Source organism: Megalobrama amblycephala, linkage group LG15 (genome assembly GCF_018812025.1).
Source record: "Megalobrama amblycephala isolate DHTTF-2021 linkage group LG15, ASM1881202v1, whole genome shotgun sequence".
Classification (NCBI taxonomy): Eukaryota; Metazoa; Chordata; class Actinopteri; order Cypriniformes; family Xenocyprididae; genus Megalobrama; species Megalobrama amblycephala.
Genome location: NC_063058.1, coordinates 19,033,536 through 19,046,292, shown reverse-complemented (window position 1 = coordinate 19,046,292; position 12,757 = coordinate 19,033,536). Strand labels below are relative to the sequence as shown.

The following is a 12,757-nucleotide window of genomic DNA, read 5'->3' as shown; positions in this document are numbered from 1 at the left end:
ACCTGCAAAACAATTCAATATCATAAATGGCCATAGCATTTGAGGTGCCTGCAAATGAGTAATTATCAAGGATACTTATGTCCAAAAAGGACACTAATCCAATAGGAAGCTCAAGTTGTGCATCTGACCTCTGTGACCTTTAACAGTACACAATCATTTTAATGTGCCTGAATGTGTCCAATTTCTCACCTTGATTAGACTAAATCCACATCACTCCAGTCTGACACCATCTCTAGCTTATATCATCTGTCCTTCCATCTCTCGTCAGTACGACAGCAGGTTGACTCACCGCTGCAGTGCTTCACTTTGCGGCGCGGTTGCTAAGCAAACCAGGGAGATAAATAAATAAAGAAAGAAAGTGAGCGAGTGAATGAGAGAGAGCGAAGGCAGGGCTTGTGTTGAGCATGAATGAGTGTGCAGTGCACTCTGGGCTTCTGAATGGATCGGTCTCTGTTTGAATGAGGACTGCCAGATAGGCAGAGCAGACCATGTCATTTCCAGAAAGGACTGCGTTTGGGAGTGTAGAGGCAGGGTTTATTGTCTTTACAAATATGTTATTATACAGACAAAGGTACAATTCAGATGTTTATCATCACTACACTATACATATATTCCTGAATGAAACCAGGGCCTTATTTCACCCTAAAATCAAAAGAAATAGGGAATTATATTTTGCATTTAAAAAGGCCTATTGAATTTGTATTGCACTATATTTGTGACAATAAAGCATATTTTTTCCCTTCAAATTCTGCATTACCATAATGCAGAAAAAAACATATCATCATATTATTTAATGTTTCTAAAGTCAACAGAACATTAAAACACTTTCTCTTTTTATTTTATTTCTAATTTAATATTTATTCACTTTTGAATGACAATGTTTAATATTATTTATTTTAAAACTGATAAAATATCAAATGAAAGATACACTTTTTGTTAAATATTTGTATAAACCTTTTTGTTAAATATAATTTCTGATTCCATATTTATATTCTTTTGAATTTTGTAAATTTTAGAATATGAATACAAAAATATCATAAATTTCAAACTATATTAAATACTAAAAATGGTAAGAATATTAAACCTTATAAATTATATAATTTATATAAAATGTAATATTAAAAATAATATATTAAATATATTAATATTAATGTATTAAGGGCAAATATTGTTGGTCCTAAAAACAGGACTCATTTTCTTAATTGCATTTATATATATATATATATATATATATATATATATATATATATATAGGACAATGACGTGATACTATTTTTTGTGTTCATATGGATTACTAAAATTTAAAAGGGTTACAATTTCAAAATAAATTAGCAAATTACTTTTGAGAGAATATTTGGGGGATGATTGCAAACATGTCAAGGTGGTGTAACCGTAAAAACTTTGTAGCAAATAATTGATTTTGTTCAAAAAAGGTGAAATTCTCAGTAATAATTATCAGTAAATAAAGTAAATGGAACACTATTGTTCTGGATATTATAATTAATTTGGGGAATCATGCGAGTCAAGTCAAATTCCTGAAGTGTCAAGATGGTGTAACCACCTTTCAAGGAGCCATGTGACTTGAGTATTAACTTTTTTAAATATTCCCTCCAAGGCCATAGGTGCGTCCCAATTCGCGTACTTATGCACTATTCTATGACGTTTTTAAGTATAAATAGTGCGAGTAGTGCGTTCACACTGAAAATTCCAAAAAGAAAAAGTGCACTTTAAATACCCGGATGATGCACTAAATTAACAGAAAAAATGAAATGTGGAATGTTGGACACTTTGTGCACTCAACTGTCACAGCTTTAATTACGTAGTGGAGGGGGAGGGGGGATCGGTCTCCGTTGTTAAATGACAAAATAACCTTATACAATTCACGCACTACATGGATGAGTGCATAGTGCACAAGTACATAGTGTATAAGTGTATAGTGTATAGTGCGTCATTTGGGACGCAATGCATGTGCTTATATAGGTGTCCATGATAATGCCTGTCAAATTTGATTTTAAATTGAAATGTCAAATGGTGTAACCAGGCTTTCTGTTTAATTTAATTTAATCAAATATTTATGATGCTGATTAAAGATGTAATATAAACTAACCCACTATTTGGAACTATTTTCAAGTGTTTTTTTAATTGAGATTTTTTTTTAAACAAGATCAATTATTTGGTACGAAGTGTTTATGGTTACGCCACATTGACATTTTTGCAATCATTCTCCAAATATTCTCTCAAAATGAATTAAAACAGACTTGGTCCTCAAAAAAGAGAATGTTTACAAGTAATTTGCAAACATAATTTATTTTTTTATTTTTTTTACCCCTTTTAAATTTAATTAAACCATAGGGACACACAAAAATTTGCATCACGTCATTGACCCATATATATGTATATATATTTCTCAGTATACTTTCTCTGTTGATTATGTGATGACATTTTTTCTCAGCTCAGAGATGTGTGTGTTCTTGTCTGCCTGTTGTATATATACACACAGTCTGTCAGAACACTGTGTTCTCTCTGAAGACTGACACCAGAGTGAAAGCTAAGAACAGGAAACACATTACAATCAATATGTTCCTTTTAGCCCTGTCCTTTCTACATTTAATGGAGACTCAACAAACACCAAAACGGATACACTTCTGTATAATTTAGAGCACTTCAACAATGCTTTATCTACAGTACGACTCTTATTGGACTTCATGTGCAGAACCATATTTAAAAATGATATCCTCACAGGCATAAAAACATGCAATCGGAGGTGAAGTTACGACAGACATAAATTCAAGCATGACAAATCGTTTAATGGTGCCAAACACACACACGCACAAACTAAGAAAGAAACTTCACACTAGCCTTAAATGACTCACTCACATCCTAGTGTCATAGAAACATCCTCGTAAACAAACTCAAACAAACACACGTAGAGACACGGAGCCGCAACAGGAAGCTAGCTAGCGCTGAGAACAACCACTGCTTTTTTTCTCTTTTCAGGACACCAGCAATTGTGAAACCCAACACTGCACAAACGTCCTCCCATAGACATGCCAAAACACTGAGGCTAGCAGTCATAGGCCTATTTATGTTTCAGCTAAAGCTCCCCCTGCCCATATCTCTGACTTTCCAGCTTCCCATTGAGTCAGATGCCTGTGTGCTGGTATTTACTAGCGTAACAGTTCTGCTTCCTGTCTTGCACAAACACCCAGACACAGAATGCAGACGCTCTTTGGCTAAACTGACCACCACCTGCCCAAGCATGACCTTCCCCTTTGAGCGAAGTGGTGCTAAATTGCTCTGACCTCTCGTTCAACCTGTCCGAAATTCACTTGGGGCAAAGGCGAGCCTAACGTCCTTTGCCATTGTTTTCCTCTCAGGTTTATTACTGCCGTTAGGATATTGCCATCATAATACTCTGATGGGTTTGTCCCATTGCTCATCTTTTGGTAGTCTGAACGTTTCAAAAGGGCAGTAAATTGAAACAACAAAACAAACATGATAGTTAAGTTCTCATAAACAGTGTTACTTTGAAACTGACTTGGCAAACTAAGTTAATCCTAATTTAAAGTAGTTCTATTCAAGATAGGTTTTTGGAAAAGTAGTTTGCTAGTTTACGCAACTCACAAAACGTAGCTAACTACATTGAAGCTATTATTGGGGGCAATATGTTCTTAAATATACACTGTAAAAAAAAGTTGCTGCCTTAAAGGTCCCGTTCTTCGTGATCCCATGTTTCAAACTTTAGTTAGTGTGTAATGTTGTTGTTAGAGTATAAATAAAATCTGTAAAATTTTAAAGCTCAAAGTTCAATGCCAAGCGAGATATTTTATTTAACAGAAGTCGCCTACATCGAACGGCCAGTTTGGACTACATCCCTCTACTTCCTTCTTTAATGACGTCACTAAAACAGTTTTTTGACTAACCTCTGCCCACAGGAATACACAAGAGTTGCGTTTGTAGAGTGTGTTTGTCGCCATGTCGACGAAACGCTGTTATTTTCATCCCGCAGTCCAATCACCGGGTCTGATTCCGGCTCAAATTGATAGGGTAAAATTAAAGACATGTTTACAATAACACTGAGCGCGTGCATCTCCACGTTATGGTAAGAGGCGTGACCTTTCCGGGACCTTTCCGCTAAGCTGCTGTCCAATCACAACACAGGAACCGCTGGCACAATCAGAACTCGTTATGTATTTCTGAAGGAGGGACTTCATAGAACAAGGAAGTCATCAGCCCGTTTTTATGACAGTGGAAACAGCGGTATACAGATAAGTAAATTATGTGAAAAATACTGTGTTTTTTTACACGCGAAACATGAACACATGTTATTTTGCACACTATAAACACAATCAAAGCTTCAAAAAACCACGTAAAACGGGACCTTTAAGTTGCTGCCTTAAATTTTTAAAAAACGAGTTGAATTTGTATAATTTATAAAAAAGTTGAAAATTGCTTAACGTATTTTAATGAGTTAAAACAATGCAAAAACATATGTATACTTATTGATCATATAATTTTTTACAATGTATAGGCTAACTTTATACACTTGTTCAAAGGTTTGGGGTTAGATTTTAACATTTTTGAAAATAGTCTCTTATGCTGCATCCATTTGATTATAAATACAGTAAAAACAGTAATACTGTGATTTTTTTTTTTTTTTCTTCTTCTTTCTTTCTATTTTAGTATGTTTTAAAACGTAATTTATTCCTGTGATGGAAATGCTGAATTTTTTTTCAGAAATAATTCTAAATTGCTGCTTAAGCAACACTTCTTTTTTAACATTATAAATATTTTTACTTTAAATTCATTTTGATTAATTTAAGTGACAGTCAATTTAAAACAAGTAAAAAACACCCTTATTCATGAAGAACAGTATTTATTTATTTATTATCTAATTATTTAATTAGCATTTAACTATTTTGCTATAAAACTAATTTACAATGCAGATAGTTCATTCACATGAACTATCCAAACAAACTGATTGAATGAAACTGACTGTTAATCTTTTAGAGTGATTTGATCATACCGAAGACTATAGAATAACACAAGACGCGTCACTCGTATTGTTTTGAATGGGAGAAAGTGTAACGCGCAATTTGGCGGGATAAGTCCCGCCTTCTAAATAAGAGCCAATCGCCGACTGGTAAAGTCATCGCGTCACTTCAGCGGCAGTTAGAATCACCGGTTTCTATAGAAACAGTCAGACGCTCGCCTCCGAAGAGACGCGCATTTAGGTCTGCGCATGCGCATTAGCTTGATCCAGCCTGAAAAATAGTTTTTTTTGTCATGATTCGAGCGTTTAGAAACTAAATTTATGAGCCGGTTGTTGTTAGAGTTCATTGGTGATTTCAAACATGAAATTTAATCATAAGGTTTGCAAACAGTTTTGGAGAATTTGATGTTTCCCCATTCAAAGAGATTGCATGACGCCCAGGATGCCCGAGAGGCGTTTCAAAGATGGCCGCCGAGTGAAATGTCTTAAAGGGACTTTGATCATACTCTAAAAAGCATAACAAAACCATTAATCATTTGTGTAGCTCTTGTAGCACTAGCAGCAGCAAGGTCATGGGTTCGATTCCCATGTACAATTTCAAAAATGTATCCCTTGAATGCAACTTGCTTTGGATAAAAAGTAACTGTCAAAAATAAAGCAATAAGCCCCAAGAAGCCATGGTTTACAGTGAATTTAGAACAGCTAAGGGGTGTTGTTAGGCATAACGTGTTGTTGACCAATGCTGCGTCCAATTATGCTTACTTCCATACTATATCGTAGGCGAAAAACAGTATGTGAGCTGAGTATTATGTCCGAATTTACAGTATTGGCAAAAAGTACCCAGATTACCAACTACTTCCAGCGAGATTCTGAAGTGCGCATTCGATGGACAATTTACTATCCCATGAGTCGGGAGAGGTTTGTGAATGGAAGTGAAGCAATGCCATTGACACCGTAGGTCACATGATAATGACAACATGCCGGGTGTAGTGCACTACACACATTCATACTATTTAGAACATACTTTTTTTAAGTTTCAAACCAAATCTAGTACCTAATAGTAGTACACAATTTCAGATGCAGCACAAGTGTTGACCAATTCATGGTTTTGCCTCACAGAGAGAGAACGGCCGCTCTTCTGTTTGATCCAATCCTCTAATCCCTTTAACAGAGCACTGACTTCCTCTCCTCAGGGACGCAGGATGAGATGGGGGGGGAGAAGCACCTGTTCAGTTTCCCCCACATTCCCTCCCTCTTTAAAACAACGTCCAACTCTCGCCCACCCCCAATCCCATGGCCTTCAAAGCGCTCGCAGGGGGCGGAAAAACTGAGGACTACAAATGACAGCTGCACTTTTACTCAGAAGGAGGGCAGTGTGGAGAGGAAGGAAGGAAGGATGGATAGACGGATGTATGGGGGAAAATGAATTCTTTTTAAGAGGTAATACCAGCTTCAGGGTTACCTGGTGTACTCACCCCTCTTAGCTTCTACTTTTTGCCCCTTTGTGCTGTGGATAGAAACCCAAGACCTCTTGGTAGATAGCTAGATTTCAACATCTTTTTTTCCCTTTTGTAATCTGAAGGTCAAATTAACACACTTGTATTATGTGTTCATCATTTACTTTTTCTACTTTTTCAAATAAATGTCTTTTAGGTACAGATTTTATTGTTTTACCCTCCCAGATAGACTTTTAAAATGCATAAACACTGGCTGCGTCCGAAATCGTATACTTCCCTACTATATAGGGAACATAAAACAGTATGTGACTGTCCGAATTCAGCATTCAGGCAAAAAGTACCCGAATGACCTACTACATCAGGCGAGATTCTGAAGTGTGCATAAGATGGACACTTTAATATTCCCATGAGGCCACTGGAGAGGATTCGTGAATGGCAATGAAGTGACGCAACTGACTCTGATAGGTCACATGAGTATGACAACATGGCTGAGTTAGTATGTCTGAATTTCAATCATACTACACACATTCATACTATATATAGAACATACATTTTAGCAGTCATGAAGTAATTACTTATTCAACATAAGTAATTTTGTCAAATAATGCAATAAGTATAAAATTATTATTTGTATGTATTTCAAATGCATACAATTTTAGCTATCAAATTAGCCATTTCTTACCAAAAATGTTGAAAATGTAATTTCCACAACCGTCATTTCCACGTCGGAATGCTATTAAACACAATACATGGCGGAAATGACACTCTATTGGGAATTGTGATTACTTTCATAAACTTAAGTGTTGATTTATAGTGTATCTTGTCATTTACACAATGAAAACTTTGCACTAAAATACATTTGCTCTCAAGAAAGGCTGTCATTTGGGAAACATCCATGAATGGCATCACAAGTCGGCCAGTAATGTTCATGTATGCTTGTTTGAGCAGTGTGTTGGTTTCTCTTACAACAGCAGGCCATCAATCTCAACAAAAAGGGGGCCCCCGAGTCAAGCTGTGGAGAATAGATGAAGTTGGGGTCAGAAAATGGCCGGACGCCCCCCAAAACCACCATACTTGTCACCCCACCCAACACCCTGCCCCCCCACCTGCTCAACCCAGGCTGAATAACAGATTTCACGCTGTCTGAGGAAGGAGGTTGAGAGCAGATTGTGTGTGCGGAGGAGGATGGGAAGTGGGGGCTGCCATTGAAAGGTGTTAAATGATAGTAAAATGGTGGGATTAAGGCAGGACAATGCCGAGCAGTAATCCCCTTTTCCACAATAACCCCCCTCTATCCATTTCCCTTGTTCCAGTCCTCTGCTCTCTTTCTTTCTCTCCCCCTTTGCTCCTCTCGGGGGTCTCTTATAATGCGGATGGGAGAGAGTGATGAAAAAAAAGAAAAAGCGACACGGAACAAAGACCGAAGACATTGAATCGGGACAGCGTTCCCGAATGTGCCGAGTGCAAGTGGACGTTAGTCGGAGAACTTGAATATCCATAAAAGTTTAAACACGCAATTGCGCATTCTGAAAGCCACGGTGACTTGAAAGTGTGACTCTTGACACTCGCCTCTGACTATTGTGATGAATGCAGGAAGGTCAAGGGTTGGGAATTCCTAAGTGATGAGCACAGTTGTTGTTCTTGTCAAGTCCCTTTCAAAGAAGCGGTGGAAGGGTTTGGAGGGCAGCGAGGTTGACAGCCGGGTCAAAAGGTCACCTTTGAGTTTCAAGTTAAAAAATCCGAAAGACAGATTCAAAGAGATAAGGGCGAACCGCTGTAGTAGAACATCCAGCATTACAGATGTGATGAGACCATGACCGTGGAAAAAGAATCCATGCTTGAACTTTGAGTCATTTACATCTTTGACAAATATTCCAATGATCCTTTGTGCAAAAAAGACTGAATAATCGTGATTTTAAACAATGCTCATCTTATTCCTTACCTGAATGAATGAATTTATTAATTTATTTATTTCTTTTCCAAATAAATCAAGATTTAATATTTCCCCACATAATATCATATTCCAAAGTCTTGGGATTCCATGAAAAATTGCCTAACTTTATTTATTTATTCGCTTATTATTTGCTTATTTATTGTTTGTTTGTTTGGAAATTTATTTCCCAAATAATATTACCCTCTAAAAAATGCTGGGTTAAAAACAACCCAAGTTGGGTTGAAAATGGACAAACCCAGTGATTGGGTTGTTTTAACCCAGCAGTTGGGTTAAATGTTTGCCCAACATGCTGGGCAGTTTTATTTAAACCAACTATTGTTTAAAAATTACTATATGGCTGGCTTAAAATGAACCCAAAATAGCTGGTTTATTTTTAAAATTAAAAACCAGATGCAATTAGAGGCAACAATAATAGTCAAAACGTGAACATTTATTAATAAGCAATTTAATAAATGTTTATTGTTTAATAATTATTCATTGAACATTAATAAATGTTCATTTCCAACATACTTTGGGTTAATTTTAATTAAGCAATACAGTAATTTTTAAACAATAGTTGAGTTAAATAAAACTACCCAGCAGGTTGGGCAAACATTTAACCCTACCGCTGGGTTAAAACAACCCAATTGCTGGGTTTGTCCATTTTTAACCCAACTTGGGTTGTTTTTAACCCAGCATTTTTTAGAGTGTACTATATATTCTAAAGCCTTAGGATAACATAAAATGGCCTAGCTTTATTTATTTATTTATAAACAAACAAACAATGGTTTATGTATTATGCATTATGTAATCAGATTCCAAAAATTAAGTACTTGTAATTAGATTAAATTACATTCTAAAATACTCGTCATCAGACTACAGTTACTTTTTCAATTGATTACATGATTACATGTTATTCCCACAATGGCAGTAAATAATTCATAATTCACTGATTCTTCCCTGATGTCACAGAACCCTTGTTTCCCTGGACTTCATTTCCCAAGATCCTCCTGTTTCCACACCTGCACTCACTTCCCTCGTCAGCTCCTCTTCAGCACTCATCACCTGCACCTGGACTCTATTGTCAGCACTCCCCATATATTGCACTCACTCCCTTCACTACTCGTCCGTTCTCTGTTTTGTTAAGATGTATGTTTGGTGATCTCTGCCTTCTGTTTAATAAATGTATTGTACGTATTGTGGAAATCCGTATCAGCCTCATCTCTACACCAGTGTACGTAACACCTGAACCTTCTGAGATTTTAAGTTAATAAGTTAGGCCAATAATAAAATTAAAACAATAATAATAATAATTATAAATAATAAAATGAAGTTCACAGTAATCTGATGCCAGTTAATGGTCACATGACATGCAGGTAAACAAATATACTTTTTATCTTTTTTTTAGTACAGTAAGTGTATTAAGTGTTTTTATTTTAAAGTTATTTATTTTAATGTTACATATTTATGATTTAATTACATATTATTTTCATAATGCAGTATTTAATTACATTAGCTTTTCATTAAACTCACAAACCCTGCAGTTTATACTATTCAAATCAATGTGATAACTGAGTTTGGTCAAAAGTAATCTAAAAGTAATCAAGAAGTAATCAGATTACATTACCTTAAACCTTAAATCACTATTTTTGTCATGTAATTTGGAATCAGTAACTGATTACAATTTGTAAGTGCAAATAAACACAAATTCCAAAAATAATATCACTATATATTCAAAAGTTTATTTCAACTTGATCTCACGACAATTTGTACGTATTTTACGAGATGGCTAATTCGTACGACCTCACACATGCAAATTCATCTGTTTTTTGCTAAATCATATGTATTTTATGAGTTGTTTCATACCCCTAACCCCGCCCCTAAACCTACCCATCACTGGGGTTTAGACAAATCGTATGAATTCGTACGAATATGTAGGAATTGGTCATGAGACAGCGTTGGTTTATTTTTTAAATAAAATAAAATTTCCAAATAATATAACAAAACCTGCTGTAAAAATTAACATTTTAGTTAAAAAAAGCCCACATGAGCATCTTTCAAAATGTCACTAAATGGTTGAATCATCTTTTCAATGTTTTTTGTGTCTCATGTATTTAAGCTCAATTAGCGCAGTCTAAGTCTGTGATTGTACATGTTTTGTGTTTATCGCTCTGTGCAAGGGGTGGAATGGAGAGGCAGACACGTTGTAAAAGTGTTGCTGAAAGGTATGCCAGCTGCTCACCATATCACACTCCTATCAGGGGTTCATGAAGGGGGCATGAGGGAGAGAAGTGTAACAGCGGACAGATATGAACACACACACCTTCATCTACCCTCCGAGTAACCCTGGTGTCACCTGGTCCATTTGACTGGAACATTTTGTAAAGTGTTGTTCTTGAAAGACATACAAACAGATTCCCGGTGTCAATGCCTCAGTGCTAATCCTTTCACAAAATTCCTGTTTGAACATACAGTGACCAGGAAAATATTTGAAAACTTAAAAGGGTTAGTTCACCCAAAAATGAAAATTCTGTCATCATTTCCTCACCCTCAAGTTGTTCCAAACCTGTATGAATGTCTTTCTTCTGCTGAACACAAAAGAAGACATTTTGAAGAATATGGGTAACCAAACAGTTGATAAGCCTTATTGACTTCTAAATTAATATTTAGACAATTTCTGGTTCTCAAATTGACCTCATGCATCCTCAAAATCCACAAAACCAATCATATATTGTAAAATATTTTCTACATTACCAAAGACTTTGAACAGAGACACTTCCTGCAATGTTATCTGCACAGTAGAGTGCTGAAAGGTGGTACAGGAAGTGGAAAGACTGTGGGCTGGGGGTGTTGAGAGGGTGGCAACAACACTGTAGCTGTCACCACAGCATCTGTGTGCCAGTTCCATGTTGTGTGAGCCCACAGTCACGAGCTCCCAGCTTTAAAAGAGAAAATCCAGCTGTCTCGCAATTCTAACACACTGGCAATCTTGCTCCGCACACACTTAGCAGAAGTTTTCTATAAAGTTAAAGTTCCCATCAGCACAAAGTGAAAAAGAACTCTCCAAATTCCGGTACTGCCGCCACATTAACAGATTAACAGGCGTTCACCTACATTTATTGGGGCCTGTATGAGCCCTCATGACCTTTTGTATGGAGACAGAACAAATGCGAAGTAAAATGAGGCCTTTTACGACACTCCAGACAGGAAACTGCCACACCACCTCCTCCGGTTATCATAAAACTACAAGAACAGGCAACTAAAAGTTGACTGGCGTGTATGTGCGTTGCGAGGCTTATTTAGTCCGACCTTGAGGAAAATGTTTATATTACGTGGGTGCTAATGAGAAGGAGAGGTGCCGTTGTCTGGCCTACTAGCTGTGAGGTCAATAAAAGCGAATGTCCAGCGCTAATAAGCTAAGGCAGGAAGGAAGGACAGAGGGGGAAGCATTAGTCTGGTATAGGCCCTCTTGGACTGAGTGGTTTGGCTGTTTAATGAAGTAGAGGAGGGCTGGGTGAAGCTGTTGCAAGGCAAAACCACAGGAGCCTCTACAAAGACCTTCACATAAACGCCACTACAGTCTTTATGCCAGTTAATGGACACACAAGAATGTTTTCGCCGGAGATGAGGGGAGTGGGACGGGTTTCCTATGTAATAAACAACTGTTAGCCAACAATTTCCAGTCTGGTGACAATAACAGACCCGCTAAACAGGAACAATGACAGAGTGAATAATTAGAGAGAGTGTATGATTGAAAGAAGAAGTGCGGTTGCCTTGGTTTCGGTCTTTAGCTACAGTTTTAATTTTAAGCTATTGATAAGGTGACCAGAAGCTGAAGGAGCAACTTGAAGTCATTACTGATGAAGCTATTAGCTACTATATATATATATATATATATATATATATATATATATATACACACACAGGTGCTGGTCATATAATTAGAATATCATCAAAAAGTTGATTTATTTCATTAATTCCATTCAAAAAGTGAAATCTGTATATTATATTTATTCATTACACACAGACTGATATATTTCAAATGTTTATTTCTTTTAATTTTGATTAGTGTGGCTTGACACAAGGAATGCGACAGCTGAAACCCATGTCTTGCATACGTCTGTGCGTAGTGGTTCTTGAAGCACTGACTCCAGCTGCAGTCCACTCTTTGTGAATCTCCCCCACATTTTTGAATGGGTTTTGAATATATATATATATATATATATATATATATATATATATATATATATTCAAAACATTTCAAATTCAAATAAATGCTGTTCTTTTGAACTTTCTATTCATCAAAGAAGTCTGAAAAAGAAAATATCATGGTTTAAACAAAAATATTAAGCTGCAAACAGAAATGTTTCTTAA

The 12,757-nt window shown here is 36.4% G+C and overlaps 1 long non-coding RNA gene across 3 annotated transcripts in view; it reads right to left on the bottom strand.

Moving 5' to 3' along the window:
* LOC125247663 overlaps positions 1-12,757 on the bottom strand; it is a 35,874-nt gene that overhangs the window by 6,341 nt on the left and 16,776 nt on the right. For all 3 annotated transcript variants that reach the window (XR_007180135.1, XR_007180136.1, XR_007180134.1), the window contains exon 6: positions 190-320. This is a non-coding gene — a long non-coding RNA (uncharacterized LOC125247663). The remainder of the gene's footprint in view (positions 1-189; positions 321-12,757) is intronic.